Genomic DNA, 22,173 nt, shown 5'->3' on the forward strand with positions numbered 1-22,173 from the left:
TTTAATGTTTATTACAGGGGAGAAGACGCGGGTAAAAGCAGGCGGCTGGTATAATACAATTTTAAAAAATATCTTCACGTATAACTACAAAAACGTATAAAAAGATTTTGAAAATATTCCATTCTATTTACATAAAAGTAAATATAAAATATTAAAATATATTTGAACACATCATAAGCCTCTTCAGCACAATTGCCACCCTCTCTCTAATCTCCGACTTTATATAGAAAATGGATATTGAATATGTTTTCAATATCTTTGTTACGACACCTGAAGCGATCTCCAGCTTCGATTCAGAATCTAATATTTATTTATGAGCGAATCTATTCGAAACTTTAAACCTATTTAAGTTTTAAATTGAAATAGTTTTGCCTTTTCATATTTCTGTAGGTGATGTCTTGTTTTCTGTTATGTTGGTAGAGAATTCTTTTGCTACGCTAAAATATTTCTGTTTTTTTTTAAATTTTATTATTTATTATTTCGATTATACAACATTAATATTTTATTTATGATATCAAGTGGGTACCTTCAAAAAGTTCATCTATCTCCACCTGGAAAGCCAGTAACGCAATTGTAGCTCCTGTGGTTTTACAAAAGGTCATGTGGCTGCAACACTCGTTTGTCTTTTTTTTCTACCTAAAAAGACACGTAACTCTCCTTTCCACTCATGTTTAGAAACATTCCGTGTGAATTTTGATGATAAATCATCATTCATAAGTAAAGCATCAAAACTGGACGCAGACTAGACCTAGATATATATAAAGAGATGAAAAGGTAACATACAGACAAACTTTCGTAATTATAATGTTTGCGTGGATTAGATAAACAGGGCTCTATTGAATCACTCGACCTCATATCTAACTAAATTAACGTTGCTATTGTTACTACTTCCCTTGTGTTCTATTGAATTACGTCAAAATTGAAATCTAACCCAATTTCGGATAATGTTGCTTAAGTTCTAAGTAATAAGATTGAATTTGGATCTTTTTAATATATGTAAGCTGAGAAAATGTATTTTCAATTGTATTAAATAATTGTCAAATTAAGCTGAATAATATTATGATTTTAATACGAGAGGTTATTGAGTGCTACTACGAACTCAACGCCACACTTTGTCTCCTAATCAGAGCGAGAAAATAAAAATAATTGATTCCTTTGAGTACGAATTGATCAGTTGTCAGAAGCTTTACCGCTGTGCCATAACGGCCTCTTATACATATAGTTTTCCAGCATGTTTCTTACATTTTTCCACTCGTGAATATACTTTCAGAACGCTATTATCAGTCGTTATGACACGGAGTTCACGGAAAAGTTGCACACACTATCACACACACACACATCTACTATTATGTTATTTGTATATTTATTTCTTATTTTAAAATGATACCGTTTTAGGAAGTAGGACAGTGTTTATTTTAGGTCAATTTGTTAGCATTATCACATTTGAAAATGGGACACGGAGTGTTTTATCACAAGGCTCCTTCTGCCTACTCCTGTTATGCGGGAAAAACATGAATTTGCCAGAAAAATATTTTATAACTAAAATAGATAGTTATTATGGAAATAGATATGTTAATAAAATATGAAATCCCTATTAACTTTAATAACAGTACAAAATCAATTTGGTCCGGAAGATAGATTGGTGTACGCGCATTAATGAGAAGCCTACATTGAAATGTTTATTATTCTATGATTAATTTCAAGGCCTATGTTTTGATTAAATTATTGCATATTTATGAATCAACTACTGTATTAAGTTAACTGGTAAATAAGAGAATATAGTGCTTGGTGTTGTGACATTACTTAAAAAGAAAAATATAGTGGGGCTCGAAACATCTCACAATGTTTACGAGTCCCAGGTTTGAGTTTCCATCACTATTTTTAAACGACTTCTAAAATATTTTTCGATACAGCGTTTCGTTTAACCAGTTTGACTTATACTGACACGCACCCAGCATGAACATCAATAATTATTTTAAATGTATATCAAGATATTGGACACAAAAAAAGCAAATACCAAGGTGTTAGGTACCGACAGCCCTCGACATTAAGCATTCATGGAATGCCGGATTTTATTCGAGTGTTAAGAGCTAAACAAAATAAAATCCCCAAGAGCGGCCCGTCCTTTATTGGACAATAAAGTGCAAACACTGTATACTCGTAGTGGGTGCCTACTACGAGACGCGTATAAGAAAATTAAATTCGTGTCAGACCTTTTGTTTCTTGACATTTGGATATAAAGTATATTATATGTTTTATGTAGATATGTTCGTAGAGTAAATTGAACAGCTCACGTCTGAAGCCGCGCCGTCTTCTGTACAAGCAGGAACTGAATATAAGCGGCATTCGTGACGAAAGGACATTTAAATTGCAAATGTTCGGACACGTCTCCGAGTAACTAGACGTCGAAGCTACGAGTATATGGAGCTTACATGAATTCAATTCTAAAGTGTCTTGCTTCTTGATATACCTACTCGTATATAAGAGCTTTCCCTCACCTCAGCTGTCTATATAGATAGTGATTGAAATTATCTTCGTCAGTAATCAGTGGAGAACGGAGTGTCTTAAAATAGGTCTTCATGTACCTGTTGTACATGAGTAAGAATATGCAAAGTAAATTTTTAATTTAATTTTATAATCTAAATTTTCAAATCACATATTTCATGTGATAATACTATCTGTATTACATCTTGAGAAGCCGTAAAAATTGCAAAACCTACTCTCGAGTACACTTTATTTTAATTTTTAGTAAAAGATATAAAACACAAGCTGCAACACTTTCTATTTAGACTGCCTTTCTATTTATACTGAAAGTTCAGTTCGAATATTTCGAAGGCGATAGTGGAGAATAGAGAGAGAGTGAGATGTTAGATGTGATGGTTGTGGATTCTATATGTTTTCGATTTTTCTAGTTCGAATTTTCACGAATACTAGATACTATTTTCGACCTTACGATACGATATTTCAAACAGTGCAAATGTGTTACGTACATTGTTGCACCAAACAAGCGATATAACGAGTGAAATCCAATAAAACGTATTCTAAAATAAGTGATTACTTTCTTTATTGCTGTCGGTGTTTAATTGTGAAACTGTGAAAATAAACTATTAAAATATTTACTTTTACAGTCCTCGCTGATAATTATCGTACGGAACGATCAAAGTTACCGATAACCCTATTTTATGTAAAAGTTCCTTTAGAGAACCACTTTGCGATACAATTAACATTTTATTGCTTCATATCCGAACGTAGGAAAGTTAAGAATTATTAATATTCTAAGAAGTTTCTCAATTTGTTTGAATAAGAAACTTATATTAATCTTTAAATTGCTGCAGTAGATACAATTTTGTGTTATTAGTTTACTATAATAAAAAGAGAGATGAAAAAGTGGATTCACGCTTTTTGCTCCATAGTGGTGAAGGCAGAGAGAACCTAGTGCTAAGACACTCCATTCCCCGCTTTGCGCCCAATTTTCGACGCATTGTGTAAACTGACGAAACGCATTGCATGCTTTGTCTTGTTATCAGAACTTTGTTTTATACCTCCGACGGCCTCATATAAAAATAAAATATTAACATAACATTTCAAGAATAGATTAAAAAGTAGGAATAAATTATTAAGGTACGGCGGATGAGGAAAAATCAATTAAAGGAGAAACAGGTGTAGAAGCTGCTTATTGCAGAAGATAATCAAGGTAATCTATATATATAAAGGGACTTGTCCTCACTGATAATTAAACACATGTTTCATGGTTTTCTAGAATTCACCCCCTAGGGGTGCAAATAAGGGGTTGAAAGTTTGTATGGGAAAAATTCTTAAATCGCCACCGATTTTTATAAAATTTGATATTTAGACTCTTAAAAATATTTAATTGAACATATGTTTCATGGTTTTCTAGAATTCACCCCCTAAGGGTGCAAATAAGGGGTTGAAAGTTTGTATGGTAAAATCTTTAAATCGCCACCGATTTTTATAAAATTTAAAATTTAGACTTAAAAATATTTCATTGAACACATGTTTCATGGGTTATTAGAATTCATCTTTAAATACGCACGCGAAGCTGCGCGCGTCCGCTAGTCAATCAATAAAAGGAATCTGCTCTTTCAGTTACGGTAGTAATATATAACTAATTTTCTAATAAACTATTTGATAAATCAGGATGAGGTGAGACTCAATGTCGTGTGGTAACGAGACGTGACGTGGCGTGGAGTTCCACCACTCAACACGCATTGCATAGAGGTTCGGGGGAAAGTGCAAATTAAAAAGTTACATATAACACAGCTAAAGTACAGAAAGGTGAGATTGGGTAATAAAGCAGTATTCAATAACACACGCAATAACGAACACACAAGGGGACGATACGATCTTGAAAACTTTCTGCAAAATTGCCGCGCTCTGAGTCGATCTCGATATAAGTTGTTTGTTTGAATGGACTTTACTGTTTTGCTTTTCTTAACGAGTTCGAATCGTCGATGAGGAGGTGCCGTAAAATTGTGCCTTGTGACTTAAGTTAATATACAATTTAAAAAGTATTTAAATCTTCTTTCATCTAAAGGTTGAAGTTCAAGTTTTATTTTTCATTTGGTTCAATTAAAGCCTTACATTTTTCTCGTGTGTGTAAATAAATTAATAAATGTAATATATGTACAGAAAACCAAAAATTATCCTACAATGAAACTTTTGCACTAAGCAATGCCCACTAACCTAACGTTTCTCCATATAAAAAGAATTGAACGAAAAAATATGGTATAACCTCGTTCTTAACAAAGTCAGTCTATTGTGTAAAGCGTATAGAAAGTTCGGTGGAGATGACCACACGTCGCTATCGGCGATAATAAAGAGGGTTGACAACAGTTTGTCAGGGCTGATAGATAAAATGGGTAAATGTGGGTAAATCCCCCGAAACGTGACATTGTCACATGTCATTGTTGGCTGCAGTTATCCAAATCATAAATGTTGGCAACCGCGGGAAGGTTGTGTATTAAATAATATTGGAGGTTCATTGTGGCGTGCGACTGTAAACGAAACAGGTTATGGGTTCCATTGCCACTCGAGGTTCTGAAATATTTAATATTATCATTTCTTCGAGCTGTGCAATGTCTTCAAACTTAACGAAAAGTACGGTACGTAGTTTCTCAACACTTCTGCCAGCTGCCTATCCGAAGCTCCATTGTTTTCTCTAGCATAGGGTATAGAAAGTCATCATCACAAACCTCTATTTGAATTCAACAATTGGTAGGTTTACCACAAGCAAATGTCCGTATGTAAAATTTTTTCATACAATAAGAAGAATTTTGAATGGCCTAAAGATTTATTCGCATTTGAATTTGTCTTACTGTTAGCTCTGGCACTTCATTTGGTCCCCACATAACAACAGCACAAATTCATTTTAGTTCATTTCCTCCACCACCAGCACCACGGTGTACCACCGTAGCTCCGTTAATGACACCCGACAGAGCAATCCCTTTAGATAACCGCTGCGATCAATTTAAATAACCTCAGGGAAGACTGTGAGTTTTAAGCGGCCTATTGAATGAGGATCCTTTTTAAATAAGTACGGTACGGTAAGTATTATGAGAAAAAGTTATTTTTTGTGGACTCTGTAGTTATAATATAACTACCCCAAAAAATAATGCCCGAAATAAAAAATATGAGGATTAATTTTGCGCTTGCTTCTAATAACAGATATATGAGTTATATATGAGTTATTGCTAACTAATAAAATATAAATACATACATATATGTTTGTATATTTTATTAAGGTCAGACGTTAATTTTGCTGATGTACATACAGACCGCATTTAGTGTTGTGGTCGTGTTGATGCTGTGTCATACGAGCCTCAATTATAATTTAATTATATTTAATTTAGTTAATTAACACGTTACATACATATCCTTACGCATATATTACTAATCTATGTACATTATAAAACATGCTACTTGCAAGGACCTCATTGTGGCACAGTAAGTTTAAAGAAAGTAATTTATTCGATTTTTTATTTCTTTTTTCTTTTAAAAGACCGTCGCGTCGTGGCGTTTATTTCTAAAGGCAATGGTTGCAGGTTCATCCAGGGTAAAGATTATATTTTAATTATTTTCATTTCACCGCTCTGACAAACAAAGCTCGGCGTCAAATCTCGCCAATCAACACGTAATTACTTGAAAATTAGACAGAAAGTGGGGAAAAGAGCTTAGAAAAGAAAAAAAATTCTTTACACTAGGTTCTTTGCATTGCTAGAAAAAGTTGCAAAAGAAATATTTCGTCATAAATTCATTTGTTACGAAAGCAAGTAAACGTATCTTCCAAGAGCTTGGATCTTGTAATGGCGGGAGACACTCTATTCCCTAGTTTCCACCCAATTCTGGAGGCATTGCGTATTGCGTGGCGAAACTCAAGGCCGCACTTAGTCTTGACACCATAACAAAGAAATTAAAATATTTAATTTCTTTGAGTGGGAATCGAACCTACAAGCGGTCGCGCCAGCCAATATACGGCTCGCCTCATAAATGATACTAACATAATATTTAGATTACGCAGCTTAAAGCAAATAGAAGCATAATTTCAAAAATAATTACAATTTTGTGGTTGTACGTAAACCATAATATTGCAGTTTCATTTGCAAGAGTACGAGTTTACTAAACCAATATTTATATTGCGAACGTTTGTATCTAATAATGTCCATATCCATTTCGATTTTCTCAATAACAAATATTTAAAAAAATTTCACCAAGAAAATTTTAAAAAAATTAACGATTGTGGAATGAAATTTCTGGTTTGGCCGTCATAATCTTCAGATATTAATTCAATCGATAATTTATAGATGTTATTAAATAATATAAAAACAGCTTCACGCTGTATTCCTCAAACAGCAGGGTATGCAGAGAGAACCTAGTGTTATAACACTCCGTTCCCTATTTTCTGTCGAATTCTGGACATTGCGTGTTGAGTGGCAGAACTCAGCGCCGCGCTTTGCCTCAACACCAGATATATATAGATAATATATATAAAAGGACTTGTCCTCACTGACTGAGGCAAGACGCACGTACAGCCGTAACCGCTGTGCGTAGAAACGTGAAATTTTGACAGATGTTTACTTTCGTAATCTGGACATCCACTAAGAAGAGATTTTGAAAAATTTTAACCCTAAAGGGGTAAAATAGGGGTTAAAGTTTGTATGGAAAAAAAATTAAATCGGCACCGATTTTAATAAAATTTGAAATTTAGATTTTTAAAAGTATTTAATTGAATACGTGTTTCATCGTTTTCTAGAATTCTCCTTCTAAGGGTGCAAATAAGGAGTTGAAAGTTTGTATGGAAAAATCTTTAAATCGCCACCGATTTTTATTATATAAATTTGAAATTTAGACTCTTAAAAATATTTCATTGAACACATGTTTCATGGGTTATTAGAATTCACCCTTAAATACGCATGCGAAGCTGCGAGCGTCCGCTAGTTTCTAAAAAAACTGATTTTTTAAGAATTTTATGAATAAACTATATAAGTGAACTATAATAGTTATCTATACCACCTTTAGGTCACTTCTTTTCGTTTTACACGCATAATATAGGAAATACTAAAGATAAGTGAATAAAAAAAATTTACTTTAACGACCATCGCATTCATTACTTACTTAAGAAGTAAGCTTAACCGGTAAAACGCTGTACAGTCACAGTTCTTTTAAGTGCCACTGTATAAAGTAAGTACTTTTACTTTGTTTCCGCAACTTTTGTCGCTAGTATACAATATAGTGTGTTATTATACGCGCATACAGTGCACATCCCCACATACCTGCCTTTATTGAACACATGAATGCTACGCTCAATTGAACGCGAGCGTATTTCATCACAAATAGTTCAATTTTCGATACGATAGTCGAAATCGTTCCGCGATTTGTAATACACGGGAAAACGATTTAATATAGCACGGTTTTATGTTGTTTTATTATTTATTAGAAAAACTTAGTATGTAACTTAGCAGGCAGTGTTAATACACTTCGTTCCCCAATTACCATCCTGTTTTTGAGACATTGCGTGTTGAACTGTGGGACTCAACGCCGTGCCTCGTCTAGACAAATTAAAAGTAATTTATTCTCTCGGGTGGAAATAAACCCACAACAGTCGCGTTTGTAATCACATTCCATAATATTGAGTGTATAACAATACATTTTATAAATAAAAAAAATTATAATTAAACGAAGAAATACAAATGAGAAAAGCTTACTTTTAACGAATTTTGAATGTACATAACGAATACCAAAAAATTGTGACCCATCAGCCCATTTTTTAGATGTAAGCTACAAAATTGTCGAAAAATTGAAAAGTAAGCATAATAACACAAAGTGAGTTCATACTCTCTACTCTCCAGCGGAGAGGTCACGTGAGTGCATTTGTGCATTATGCTAACATTGCTAAGTCACTTTGCTTACTTCGCCATGCACTCGTGTGAGTTAGTGCACAGCGATGGTGACTTCCACGTTGTGAGTGTGTGTATGTGTACATCACATATGTGTATTAGTATATGTCACTGTTTAAAGGCTGTTATTTTTTAAGATTACACCACAAATGTATAGTTTTCGCGACTTTTGGTGATAGTATATGTGTCCTTAACATAGTGTTATCAAAACCAAGGCAAATGTCAATGTTTGACCCTATATTATATTATTTTAATTTCACTCGCGCCAGTACCAGCGCTTTCGTTGCGTCACTCAACACGCAATATGTTGAAATGTCTCGAAAATTAAGCGGAAAGTAGGGAACGGAATGTCTTAACACTAAATTCCTCTGTCTTTGCTACATGGTAAATAGTGAAGCTCCACTCGTGAAACACTAGGGCTACTCGACGGCTGTTCTTTACTGCACGTAAGTGTAGTATTACTTTCACGTAACTAACGTACGTACACGTAACACGTAACTTTCACCTTAACTATTACTGCTCTCACAGTATATCATGTTAACAAATTTTATACAAATTGAATATTTGGGACGCTTGGACGTGTTCCAAGGAGATGCGGGTTCCAATTCCATTGCATCCAAAATACATTTTTTTTATTTAAATGCTCACTGACATTTCAAAAAGTGATAAATATCTCTGTTCTCATCCCTCCCTTAATTTTAAAAGAATTGTTGGCGTGACTCAAAGTGCGACGTTACTTTAAGTTACAGCAAGTGTTACATGTTGAAGACAATTTACATCCTTCCACTACTAACTATAGAGTAGGGTGCGGGGGGGGGGGGGGGGCTCGAAGGACCAACACTTGAGTTTGTTATATGTCTAGTATAAACTGTTTTCACCAAAACTTTATAATTGGATATTATTTAAACTCTTAAGCAATATCATAAGTATATGAATAGTGACCCTGTAATAATATTTGTTTTCCTGTTCCCATAACAAGTAACTGTAACGCGATGGTTGTGGATTCGATCCTCACTCGAGGAAATTAAATATTTATTTAAATTTATATTTCCATTTCGTCGCTCTAGTGTCGAGGAAAGCGCAGTGTTGAGTTCCGCCACTCAACACGCAATATTTCCAAAATTCAGTGGAAAGTGGGGAACGGAGTGTCTTAACACTGGCCTCCCTCTGCCTACCCTGCTGTGTGCGGGATACAGCATGAAGCTGATTTTTAATTTTTTAACCTAACGTTCAATTCACGACAACCAGTTTCATGTTTATAAAGGTCTCTTTTATTACAAATTTTTACTGTCAATTCTTGAAACCGATTTGCTTGTCGGCTTTAATAAAAATATCGAGGGTAAGCTTTAGAATACATTACCTCCGTAATGACATCCTTAAATCAAAGCGCGCTTGTCGCCAAAAGCTCCGCTTAAATTATAAGAACCTTTATATAACACTGACCAGTGACTAAACTGATAATCCTTTAAATTGATTCGATTATATTTAGGATGTAACAATATATTCTTAAATGCTTATAGATAGCTATGACGTCATTTTTAGGTGTAAGCTACGTGTTCTAATTAAGGCAATTTTATGCTTTTTTTCCCGCATAGCAGGGTAGTCGAAGGGAACCTAGTGTCTTAACACTCCGTTCCCTACTTTCCGCCGGTGTTTTCGAAACATTTCCATCTTTCAATACATATCATAATATCGCAACACCTTGTATTTTGGTACAAAACGAGAGTTAAACTGATAAAGTAATAATATTTGTGAGTTATTATTTTAACAGTGACACGTGCGCGTATCTCATTAGCGGCGACGCCGTCTTTTCGTCTGTAGTTTGCATCACTAATTGCATTATACTCGGGAACGGGAACGGGCGTCGAAATACATGCACTTATTTAAATTCGCAACTCGGATTCGGTCTGCTTTCTTCCTTAATTTTGGCTGATAAAAGGTTGGATTTACATACATAAGTACCCACCCGTATTATCTATTTGTAGCTTCAACTTAGGTTTTTTTTCTGTTGTTTGGATTGAACATAACTTTATAGAGGAATTGAGTGTTAAGTGGCAGAACTCAATACCAGGCTTTTGTCTTGGAGCCAGAGAGAATTTTATATATAATTAATTTCCCCGAGTGGGAATAGAACCCACAACCGCTGCTCTCCGACCGACTCAAAATTTTTACAAATAGCTACAATATTACATTGTATTTAAAACATAATAATTTAGCATCTATACAAAGAACTCTACGAGGATTAATTTGGTTAAAAACGTTTCAGCCGTTCGTAGTTCAATACGTGCTCGTGCCGTATTACACTAGCTTAAGTTTTGCATACGTTCAATTAAGTCCATATTAAATTTGGTGACGAGCAAATAATATGTTTTATTTTAAATAAAATAAAATATATAAAGCGTTGTAGATATTAATCGAGTCTAGAGTAGGACTGTCAGTCCCACTGAGTAACGGCCATAAAGCGATGGTTATGAACTCGATTCCCACTTGGTTATATTTTACTTTACAAGTATTTGCATTTTCTCGCTCTGGTAGACAATAAATATTCAATATCTCAAAAAAATTATGGAAAATGGATTCCTCATTGTTACCATACTACACAGAAGAATGCAGCTGTTTTATTTAGATAATATTTAACAGCTCGTTCAATGATTATAAATTCAAATAAAATTTTGTGGATTCTTCAGGGCACATAGGTTACTGGTATGTAAAATCTATTAATTAGTTATTCCTTCTATGTCCTTTGCCAATATAGCACCTCAACAACGTACGTTATCTAGCTAGACCAGATGAGAACTAACTTTTTCATATTTCAGGGCTCAATTGTATGTTCCAGTATTGGTTTTAATGTTGATAAAATAAAACCAGCAGCGTGATGATCCACTTATCATTTAAAAGTCACTTTTTCGGCGGCATATGGCATAAAGGAAAACAAACATATTTTAAGTAAATTTACTGCCGCAACTACGAGTATAAACGAACCGGCAACCATCGTATATACTTGTACATTCCGTAATTGCCCCACGATAACATCAAAATGGAACCTAATTCAACCCAATTACGATTCAAGTTAAGTAAAATTTAATATATTATCAAAAATATATTACAACTATCAAGTCCGGGGTTGCGCCGTTTAGTCTGATAACGTACATAAAGTGCGGCAATTTACACTAGCGGGGGGGTAATATCTCTCAGGGGCGGGGGGCGGGACGCTACACTTGATTTACTGCTCTATTTACAGATATTATACACCAAGACACGGAAATGAGTTAAGAATAGACGACTTCACGACTTTTATGTATAGGCTCTATAATATTTGCAAATAAATGTATTTCCAGCTTGTACTAGACTATGATATTGATATTAGGTTTGAACTGACTGGTGGTAAAAAAGAGCCAAGTCAAATCTAGAGCATGTTGTCCCGAGTGCACACAGAACTCGGCACCCGCATAGATCTCCCATTGTTTGTCAGTGAAGTCGATAACATGTAACTTGGCTCTTATTTCATATCTATAACATTTGTTATAACAAAGGCAGGCAATTTAAATTCATCGATTTTACTTCAATTCGTACCTGTCCTTTTTGTTGAATGTGTGACCATACGTCGTACCCTCTTTAACTTACAAGGCAGGGCTGTCGCACTACCCTCACTAATCCAGACTTATATAGCTTATGTGAGATAAATGTAATTTAAATATAATTACGGTGAGATCTTTGTTGCGCACAAGCGTGGGACTGTAAATGAGACGTCTGGGGATTCGATTCCATCTCGAGGGAATCCAATATGTCTCTCTGACTTCCGCCACTCAACATGCAATCTGCATTGCAACAGTAGTGTCTGTATGGGGAACGGTCCCTCTGTTCAAGATCAAGTTCCCTCTGCCTACTCTGCTATGTGCGGGATACAGCGTGAAGCTACAAAAATAGCAAGATATGAACAATAAAATCATTAACACGAAAAGGCAGATTACGGGACAATAAAAAAATTGGGGAAAACCGTTTGACAGAAAACGCGATAGTTGTGGGTTCGGTTCCCTTTCAAGGCTGTCAATTATATTAATTTTCCTGCTCTAAACCTATATACAAAGCCTTAACTGACTGACATAAAATTGGGAATCGAGTATTATTTCACTTCCTAAATGTATCATTAAAGTAAAATATTAATATTTTGAAATTACATTAAGTGAAATATTTTAGTTTCCCGTATTTTCTATAAAATATAGGATGCTGCAATAAGTAAGATACATGCGGTGACCGAAGTCTTCGGGGTTAAAATTAAACGCCATGAAGCGAAACACAAAAGCTCAAGTAGCTATTATTTAGTGGTTATCTTTGGAAGATGCGATACATCACGGTGCACCAGAAATCTCTCGGACAATGTTTTATTTAAGAACAAATGTTCTAAATAATTTACTTCACGCCGCATCCCGCACACAGTAGAGTAGGCAGAAGGAACCTAGTGTTAAGACACTCCGTTCCCGCTTTCCGCCGATTTCTGGAGGCATTGCGTGGAAAGTGACAAAACTTAACGCCGCGCTTTGACTCGACACAAGATCAAAGAAATGGAAAGAGAAATATAAATAAATATTTCATCTCCTCGAGTGGCGATTGAACACACAACCCGTCGGTTTTACAGTCACACTTTGTGCCCCTGCGCCCTGGCTACGGAACTCTAATAAGGTTTAGATTTAGTTAGATTTAGTGTAGAATAAGAATTATTTCTCTAAAAATATAGTGGTATATTACTCCAAGAATACGGCTAAAAAATAACGTCGTATAATCAAAAGGCAAAATGGGATTTGATCTAATTTGATTTGCACAGATAACAAGCTACGAGTAGGTACCTACAGCTACGGTACTCGCAGCCGCTTGTTTCGACGACAACTTGAATTATTCATGTTATTTACTTAAATTACCCGATTTGGAAAATTAGTCAAATGTCAGATTATTTTTCTTTGCTTTGTGTCGCTCTGATTATAGTACATAGACGTTAATCGGCTAATTTGCGTAACGATACGGTACCTTTGTGAGTGATTCTATAGTTCGTGTTAAAAGAACAGGTCAAGTGAGGGTCAAAATAACCTATCGAGAGTTCTGTACCAATTTTATGATTGCAGGTCATCGGAGGTTATAATTTATAATAGTTAACAAATTTGTGAGAGTATGCAGTCATTTTGTATGAAATGAACTAGTAACTCCAAATATAAGTTTAGATGTTTTTTTCTGTGATAAATGTAAAGTATAAATGATAATTATTGGATTTTTTAAAATTACTTTTAAAGTGAGTTCTCGTTTGCCTTTTGAATTCATAATTCCAAGTCAACTATAAAATACAACTAAGATATTAAAATAATCTATTGCCTCGAATGGGGATCGAACTTATAACGAATATATAACACAATAAAACAAGGAACTCATTAAACATTTTAATTTGTTCTCTCTGGTAACGAAGCAAAGCGCAGCGTTGAATACCGCCACTCAACATACAATGCCTCCAGAATTCGGCGCAAAGTGCAGATTGGAAGTATCTTAGGAACGGAGTGTGTTAACACTATGTCCTCAGTTTCCTTTTGTCCTTTTTTTTGGAAAGTGGAGAATGGACTATCCTGATACTGAGGTCGTACTGCCTACCCTTACGTATAGTACGGGAATACGGGAAAAAGCGTGAAAGGTGAAGCCGGAAAACAAGAGAATGAAAAGAATCAACCCACGACCACTTCCTACAAAGTAAAGTAGAAAAACGAAGCGCTTCTTATTATACCAAAATAATTTCCTCTTAATAATGAAGATCAAAGCGATTCATTACGTTTATATCTGTTACAAAATAAGTTTCATTCATTTCTGTAATGGACAGTATCGTTTTGGCAAATTTGATAAATTCTGAGTACAAAATGTATTTATGAAAGACATTTTAAATTATTTTGATTGACGACTTTTTTGATTATCTATTGTTTATTATTTTATGGAAGCTACAAGTTATGTTCGTGGGTTCATTTCCACTTTGGGATATTTTCTTATTACGAATATGTCGGTATGATTACTTACTTTTAATGCGGTTCCTTGTTTCTATCACAAACTTTAGTCTTTATCACATTGAAAATGTTAAAAACATGATGGTTCTCTTGCGTGGATGAGTGCAATAACCATCGCATTTCTCTACATTCAAAAGCTGGGCCACGAGGACCTCAAATTTAAAGTAATATATAAACATACATTTAACGTTTATTAAAATAGAGACGTCTCACTGTAAAAACAACTGTTGTGAGTTCAATTCCCACTCGGAAGAATTCATTATTTTCATGGTGTTTGAAAAAATGTAAGCCACCTCTTTAAAACCGCAGCACGACGCTTGTAAACACGAATGGACACTCGGTAATATCTCTTACAACGGAGCTACGAGCTTCTTATTTTCAGCGAAATATATTCTGAATAACAAGATTACTCTTATAATATGCAAAATGTTTCTCATGATTTTAAATTTAAATAAATTTTGGTCCTTGCGGTGAGATTGAAATGACTTTCTATTAAAATTTTAAAGATTTATAGATATTTGCTTTTGTAATTCTATAGAACATAGTTTATTCACTGTTTGGTATTGCCCTAAACAGACGGAAGATGGAAAATTGAATTCTAAGAAGAAACACACGAAGAAGTCTCCTAAAACACTGCATTTCCTACTTTCTGCCAAATTCAGCGGCAGAACTCAACGCTGCGTTTTGCCTCGACATCAGAGCGAAGAAATAAAAAAATAAAATATAAAAAAATATAAAAAATGAATATTACCTTATATTTTGATGATGTGTTACAAATATGAGACTATAGTACTCAGTCCTACTGAACGTAGGAGCCCGCTCGGAGTGTGCCAGTACTAATAATCCGATACCTTAATAAGCTTAGTGTAGGATTTACCGGTATTCATTTGAGCTTACACGATTGGATGTGTGTGGTGTTACCTCTTTTTCAACGTATTGTATAATGAAAAGAATTTTCATTTTTAATATGATAAAAATGGCTCTGAGAAAGACAAATTAATTTCAGATCCAATTTCAGAGGGATATAAGAATCGTGAAATATTTTATTTATTTTACCATTTTAAATCGTATTCACTAGAGTTACAAATATATTTGATCGCTCTGACCTCTAATCCATTCGTTGTTACCAGTATCCAGCTCATAGCGGGGTAATCTAGGAACCTGTGTTATGTCATTAAGACACTTTCCGCCGAATTGTGGAGGCATTACGTGTTGAGTGGCGGAACTCAACGCCGCACTTTACTTGGTTACCATTTTGTAGGGAAATCGAACACCTTAAAATGCTAAAATGGTTAAAGTATAGACTATATAAAGATAAACATTTCACATTAGAGCTTTCCATTAAAGCTTATATTCTTTTGAATTTCTAAAGCACCGAATGTGAAAGATTTTAAAGACGCAAATGATAGCAAAGTTTCTTCAGCTTAAGGAGAATTTACATTTTTATGTGTTGCTATTTTTGTGAAGTTTCAAGTAAATTGAGAGTATGGATGATTGTTTTCTACTCGCTTTAGCAGTATTCTGTAGAAAATATACATTTGTTTTGGATTATCTGAGTAAATTATCGCGGCGCTGGTGTACTCGTTACGACGAGGTGAGTTCGATTCTCACTCGAGGGAATTATATATTTCATGTTTCCATTTCCTCGCGGTAGCAAGGCAAAGCGCGACGTTGAGTTCCACCACTCAACACGCCTTGCCTCAAACGAACCGGTCATTGAATATATAACGAAAAAAAGGAATTCAAGGATAAATCATTATTTAAATTTTCTGTTACTTTTTTTAACTTTCTTGTGTTTTTTTCTGTTATTTTTGTCTATCTGTTTTTCTGTTTGCACACCCACATCTCAACTATTGAATGAATTTAAACTAAATTTGAAACCTACTGCAATAGTATTACGAGTGTACAGAAAAAAAGATTTAATTAATTTAGAATATGAAGGCTGCTACATTTAGAACAGTTCTATTATACAATTTATAATTCCACCCTAAATACACAACAAGAGACGGTAAAAAGCAAATAAACAATATACAAAACAATTTATAAAAAGAAATCAAAGGATAAGATACGACCTATATTTAATATAAATTATGTAAATAATACAAAATGTCTCCGGCCTCCGTCGTGACGAAATACCACAGCGACCGACTGTAAGCGCAACGGTCGTGGGTTCGATCCCAATCGAGAAAAATAATGATTGTCATTGCCTCCCCGTGATAACAAAACAAAACACAGCGTGTAGTCCCGCCGCTCTACACGCACTCAAATCGGTGAAGCGTGAAACTAATAAAGGTTTTTTTATGTAAATATCGCGTCGGTGTCATTAAAGTGGACAATATAATTGGTACTGGAAGTCGGATTCCACATGAAGCCATCGTAAATAGTTTCAGATAATGCGCTACGCTCAATGCCCCGGACGCGGGTCCTCTCATTAAGTAAATAACATTAATGGCATTTGGATGACCTCGCCTGTAATTATAGTCTTATCACGTGTAATGTATACAATGTGGAAAGTCATAGCGTTTCCTTTCTTTTCTATGGAACAGGCAATGTCCTGAATTTATGCGAAAAGTGGAGAACAGATTGTCTTGACACTAGGTTTCCTCTGCCTACCTGCTATGTGCGGGGTATATCGTGAAGCTGAGTTCTGTCTAAAACTATCACAGAGTGGATTGGATGTTTCCGGTTCAAATGAACTCTATCTGTAAGCCGCTTCGTGCAGAGGCCTCTCTATAGCGACTCACTTTGCTTACTGACGGATTAGTGCTGCCTGTGTTTATTTGACTGTCTGGCTACTTTCAATTATTTAAGTATATATTTATCAACTAGCGGTCCCCGCGCGGCTTTGCGCACTTGAACTATACAAATATTTATTTAAGTGTATTCAAGAAAAAAATATTAATTACTGTAGTATGGAAAACGAACGTCGAAACGACGTTTCGCTGTCTCATCCAGGCAATCACCGCAAATATCAATGTGCCGTCTCTACAAGTTGACAAAGATCAATAAAGTGTTTACTATAAAAGTGGTTCCATTCACATCATTTAAATACCCCAGATGAAACTTATTCAAATATTCACAACAGCAAAAGCTAAGCTAAGCACTCAAGTTAGCAAACACGATACACTCTAACAAGAACATGCATAATCTTGAAATAGTAAGTTCAACCCGCTTGCCGCTTGCCGCATGCCGCATGCATGGAGACGCCAGTACATCTGAATACACGTCCGGACACGTCTCGCTGCGGTAACGAGACTGTATACCACGTGTACGCTGAATAAGCTATTTAGAGTGGAGTTTTCGTTCTAACACTAGTATTTATTGTGCAGTTTTCTTTTTGTTTTATTTTCTAAAGAAATGATTGAATAGCTTTAGAAAATAGTTTTTTAAAACGTATAAATATGGATTGTACCAGGATATGATCCTGAGTGTCTTGGAAACTGCTCAAGTGTTTTCTAAAAAAGTATTTTTCTTTCCCAAATATTGAAATAAATAATAACGAAATTATTGATATTTAAACAGCAATGTACTATTTAAAATTTGATATTTTTGAAGACGTTGCTAAATCTGGGTAAAAGTTTTATTAAATTAAATCTAACGTATCTTTTATGTGGTATACTTATTTTCTATGAATACTATTTTTTTTTTCTTAGCTGTCTTTGTTGAAATTGATTTAGAAAACTCAAATATAATCGATTTACGTTTTGTTAAAGAATCAATGTCAAAGATGTTTTGTATAAATTAATTTTTAACAAAAACAAAAACCGACTTCTAACAACGAACTAAAAAGTGAAAAATAATTATATAAAGATTTTATAATTTTGAAGTCGGAGCCAAGTAAAACAAACAGGCTTAGTAATTAGATATCGTAGTAAAGGTGTTGTAGCATTAGTTTGACACCGACTTCAAAATTATAAAATCTTTATATAATTATTTTTCACTTTTTAGTTCGTTGTTAGAAGTCGGTTTTTGTTTTTGTTAAAAATTAATTTATTTTACGATTTTTAGTGATGGGTAGATCTTAAAATGATGCTTCTTGAACGAGTGGTGATGGTGGTGGTAGTGGTTGTCAACGAGTGGTTGTGATTGTTCTATGTAAAACTTCATTTAATTAGCTATTATTTTTGTGCAAAGTTACATTTTGGTATATTGACAAGAACAAACATAAAAAGTATTCGGGTGAATTCGGAATCTCCCTTTTTTGAAGTTGGTTGAAAATGAGAACATCCTCTTTTTTGAGATTGGTTGAAAAGAAATGCAACCATCAGGAACCTCACTTCTGACACCAATTTAAAAAGTTTTTGCTTGTAACTATTACAGTATAATTAATTTTTGACCAAAAAAAACAAACTTTCTCAATTTTCTCCGGATTCCATAATCGAAACCTAACCAAACTTTCACCAAATTATCCTTGAAGTGTATCCTTTCAAATAAAAAAAGAATCATCAAAATCGGTTGGCGCGACATTGAGTTATTCGGCTATTAGTCGCGCACATGCATAATGCAAATTTAAGACTTATGTGATTTTCTCATGGATACCATTGTCAGACATGGACCAAAAAAAAATGGGACCATTCGGGAAGCTATACCTTTCAAATAAAAAAAAATTATCAAAATCGGTCCACCCAGTTAAAAGTTATGAGGTAACAAACATAAAAAAAAATAAAAAAAAAATAAAAAAAATAAAAATACAGTCGAATTGATAACCTCCTTTTCTTACAGAAGTCGGTTAAAAAGAATCAAAGTCAAAGTCAAAAATTAAAATAAAAAGTTCCATTTTTCCTTTTTTGAACGTCAAATAATTTTTAAAGTTAATGCCTTAGACCTGAGAAGAACCGGCGCAAAAAAACTCAGCTGGACTTTTTTAAAATCAATTAATTAAAAAAAAACAGCTATCATTTTTGGTAATAACTTTTAATACACAAACGTCTTTTCACAAGTTTATTAAATAGTGATATAGAAAATTCTCGTGGCATCCTACTGTAAAAGAGTACACATTGTCTCATAAAAAAAGTTACGAATTCGATGCAATGGAGTTACCAGTGCGCTGAAGTTAAGCCTATTACGTACATCACCAGTTTCGGTAAAATCATTAATAGTTTTCTTAACATAAACAATATTTTCAAAAATGTAATGAGATGCAACTGTCAATATATTAATGTATTTAAACCTTTGCCTTATGGAGTCTTTAGGGTCTAAGTTATAGACTACACGAATAACTTGTGCAGGACAAACATTGCTTGACTACCGGCTGCATTTACCCAAAGTAAAATCCCATAGGATATAATACTATGGAAGTAGCTATAGTAAACAAGTCGAGCCGTTTCCATATCAGTTAATAATCTAATTTGCGAAAGCTGCTGAGCTAAGTCTATTCGCCAATTAATCAATATGAGGTCCCCACTGTAATTTGTAGTCAATGGTGATACCGAGAAATACCGTAGTATCGACAGGATCCACGGATTCACTGTTCAAGAGTACATCGGCTTCATCGGAAAATCATACGTTTAGTTTTTTTACTATTCAATAATTAGTTACTAATACTGAACCTATACTACATTCAAGAAAACATTGTTTACGTCGTCATATAATTTGTCATCTTTTAATTTCAAAAATCAATGAAGTGTCATGAATTCTATCTCATGGCTCTTTTCAACTAGATACGGTTATTCATTTATATATATTAAAAAGAGAAAAGGTCCAAGAATAGACCCCTGTGGAACCCCATGCTGATTAATCCTCAACAAAACGCGCTCTATCAATACGTTTCAACTCTCATGGAGCCTCAATAACAAATGTGTGTATTGTAGTTACAATATAATAATGTGTGAAAATAACTATATATAAAGATTAAAACTTAACAGAATATATAATTTATTTTATAAAGAAATCCCTAACGCTCCAAGACGTGCTCTGTCAATATATGTTAACTCCCATGAAGCTCCCGATATGAATGGAGCTCGCTATAATATTATTTGAAAACACCTTTGTTTTACTAAGTTTGGTTATAAACGTTGGCCAGATTTAACATGTTCTATTATTTTTTCATATTACAAAACATTTGCTTGTTACATACAATGAGATACTTTAAAAAAATTGGGCCCCTTACAATATACATGCGTTGGAGCATCTCAAGCAAATTTATTTAGTGTTACAATGGTGGATTATATTATTAAAAGAGTTATTGTTTTCACTTTGCTCTCAATTTGAAAACATTACGCCACTTTCTGTTTAGCATACCGAGTAAATAATTAAAATGAAAATTTATAGTTATCCAGCCCGTTATAGGAACGGAGTATCATAACACTAGGTTCCCACATACTTTCTGCCTCCCCTATGTGCGGGATATAAAAAATAAGAAAAAAAATCTCTCCAACAAGCTTACCCGTATATTACAAATTCATCCCATTACAGTACTTTATCATAACACCGTTTGATATGAAATTCGTATACATTTTTTATTTTTATTCATTCGAAATATTATGTCTCGACGCTACCACTCCAAAGGCGCGATCTGATAGAGCCTATATGAGGCTTTTAAATAAATTACTCCCCAGTAGGTAGACATGTGGATGCATATAAATGTACTTTATGTAATATTATATTTTAGCAATATGCATTTTGCATGTGAATACGAAATATTAATATTTGAAATTACTTTAGTATTGCATATATTTTTATGTAATGTGGTTTTGGATAGAATTACAGTTAATCTGTAATGATATGAAGTTGTTATATTTTAGTTATTTGTCTATTTAATTGTTTTTAAAAATAGCTTCATGTTTTTTATACGCAGGGTAGGTAGAGGGAATCTAACATAGTACTAAATTCACCCTTCAACACGTTCCGCCCAATTTATGAGACATAAAAAATAATTCACGCAAACGGGAATCGAACCTACGTTGATTTACTTCTGGAAAAGAAAGCCAAAGTAATTAAAAAAACATTATATAATTTAAAAAACTCAGTTGGTATATAATTTAAAAAACCCTTAAGTGTTTAGAACTACTAGGCCAGGCACTTCTCGTTGCTCGAGTTGACGTATGCACTTGTAATAAATTGTCAAATACACTTCGGAACGCTGCAGGACGGCGCGGCGGGGCAGGCTGGTGGCAGGCTGGGGGCAGGCTGGGGGCAGGCTGGTGGCAGATGACAAAACAAGTAAATACGTATAAGTAGTGTGTACATATTGTTTGGTGCTGACGTGTTTTTTGTATTTTTGTATAAGTAGAAAGAATGTAGTGTTAAGAGTCTCTGTTTCTGTGAGCGCCAGCCACACTATGGATATGGATCGCTGTGTAAATTGTTCGATAGCCTCACTCTTACCAAATCTATTATAACTCAAAATTGTTACCCCTTCGTGAAGGCGTATTATTAATTATATTTAATGTATAATTAAAACATACAAGTTTATGTCCGTCCGTATAAACAATTTTAACCAAAAATTTGTCCTCTGCAAATGTTGTTTTTCGTTCTAAAACCTGCAGCATTGAACAACTCGGAATAAATCTGTTTAAAATTCAATCGGCTTTTCTCACCCGGATTTGCGGTTTGAGGTGCTCAGTCTCAAGCTTAAACTATAAATATAATGAAATAACAAGCTTAGTAGCATAATGAATATTTCATACACGAGGCCGTAGTGGAGCGGCGGAGCAGCATCAGCCTGTAAACGAGGTGGTCATTTGTTCGATCCCTCTCAGTCGAAGGTTTATATTCAAGCTCTGGTA

The sequence above is a fragment of the Heliconius melpomene genome, chromosome 19 (genome assembly GCF_056956725.1).
Source record: "Heliconius melpomene rosina isolate 202511_hmr_F chromosome 19, ASM5695672v1, whole genome shotgun sequence".
In the NCBI taxonomy this organism is placed as follows: domain Eukaryota; kingdom Metazoa; phylum Arthropoda; class Insecta; order Lepidoptera; family Nymphalidae; genus Heliconius; species Heliconius melpomene.